Source organism: Desmodus rotundus, chromosome 4 (assembly GCF_022682495.2).
Source record: "Desmodus rotundus isolate HL8 chromosome 4, HLdesRot8A.1, whole genome shotgun sequence".
Taxonomy (NCBI): Eukaryota; Metazoa; Chordata; class Mammalia; order Chiroptera; family Phyllostomidae; genus Desmodus; species Desmodus rotundus.
In genome coordinates this window covers 39,562,212-39,563,966 of record NC_071390.1, presented here as the reverse complement: position 1 = coordinate 39,563,966, position 1,755 = coordinate 39,562,212, and the positions used below count along the sequence as shown (strand labels likewise).

General features: G+C 43.2%; 1 non-coding gene across 1 annotated transcript; it reads right to left on the bottom strand.

The window, feature by feature from the left end:
• Positions 1 to 974: 974 nt before the first annotated feature.
• On the bottom strand, positions 975 to 1,081 carry LOC112305681 (U6 spliceosomal RNA). The gene has a single exon (XR_002974839.2). It is a non-coding gene; the product is annotated as a U6 spliceosomal RNA (small nuclear RNA).
• Between the last annotated feature and the right edge of the window lie 674 nt (positions 1,082 to 1,755).

The following is a 1,755-nucleotide window of genomic DNA, read 5'->3' as shown; positions in this document are numbered from 1 at the left end:
GTTGTCCCAATTTTTTTTCCTTTTGCCCACTCCACCCAGCCCACCCCTCTAGCCGAAGTCAATCCCCTCTCTGCTGTCCCTGTCCATGCGTCATTCATACGTGTTCTTTGACTAGTCCCTTTCCCTTCCTTTCACCATCCTCTCCTACCCTCCTGCAGCTATCAGTCTGCTCCTTGTTTCCATGTCTCTGGTTCTATTTTTCTTGTTAGGTTATTTTGTTCATTAGATTCCAGTTATTCGTCTTCGTCGACTAGCTTATTTCACTTATCATAATAGTCTCCAGCTTCATCCATGCTGGCGCAAAAGGTAGGACTTCTTTCTTTCTTTCTGCTGGGTAATATTCCATTGTGCAGATGTACCAGTTTTTAATCTGCTCATCTACTGATGAGCATTTGGGCTATTTCCAACACTTGGCTATTGTAAATAGCACTGCTGTGAACATTTTGACTGCATAAATTCTTTTGAATTGGTGTTTCAGGGTTCTTAGGGTATATTCCCAGCAATGGAATCGCTGGGTCATAAGGCACTTCCATTTTTAATTTTCTGAAAATATTCCATACTGTTTTCCACAGTAGCTGCACCAGTCTGCATTCCCACCAACAGTGCACTACGGTTCCCTTTTCTCCACAACTTTGGCAGCACTTGTTTGTTGCATTAGTAAGGACAGCCATTCTGACAGGTGTGAGGTGATATCTCACTGTGGTTTTTATTTGCATCTCTCTGATAGTTAGTGATGTTGATCATTTTTTCATATGTTTATAGGCCTTCTGTATGTCCTCCTTGGAGAAATGTCTATTCAGGTCCTTTGCCCATCTTTTAATTGGGTTGTTTGTCTTCCTGGAGTGGAGTCCTGTGAGTCCTTTATATATTTTGGAGATAAACCCTTGTCTGATGTATCATTGGCAAATATGTTCTCCCACATAGTCTGTTCCCTTTTCATTTTGATGATGGTTTCTTGAGCCATGCAGAAACTTAAAAATATGGAACGTTTCACGAATGTGTGTGTCATCCTTGCGCAGGGGCCATGCTACTCTTCTCTGTACTGTTCCAATTTTAGTGTATGTGCTGCCAAAGCGAGCATCCAGGTTTCTTTTAAAATTTTTTTAAAATTTATTAATTTAGACAGAGAGAGATGAAGGGAGTGGGGTAGGGGGGGAGAGAGAGAGATTGATTTGTTGTTCCACTTATCTATGCATTCATTGGTTGCTTCTTGTATGTGCCCTCACCAGGGATCAAACCTGCAACGTGGGTGTATGGGGACAGCACTCTAACCATCTGAGCTACCTGGGCAAGCTCAGGTTTCTTAACGGCCCACCCCTCTGCCTGTCTCTCCAGCTAGGACTTCTATGACCACCTTTCCCATACTCTCTCTTTCAGTCATATGGACAACCACTCCACATGAGACATGTGCTCTCTCCTTCACAAGGACTAATCCTCTGCTGGGAACATTTCTGCCACCGTGCTTTCTACTATGTGACTACTTTCAGTCACCCCCCAAATCCTTCTCATCTTTCAGGAAGCTTCCCTGAACCTCCTTCCCCAGTTTAGGTTAGGAACCTTTCCTCTATGCTCTAATAGTAGAGATTCTTGACCTGGTATCCAAGGGCCCCTGTATATTCCCAAGAAACTTTGGCTTATGATCCAGGTGTTAATGAATTCAAGGATCAGCTGCTTAAAAATAAGTATTCAAGAGTTGGCTTCCCCTCTCTCTGTCTGCTTTGATTTTCTCTCTGTCCAGTTCTTTATCAGGCAGGC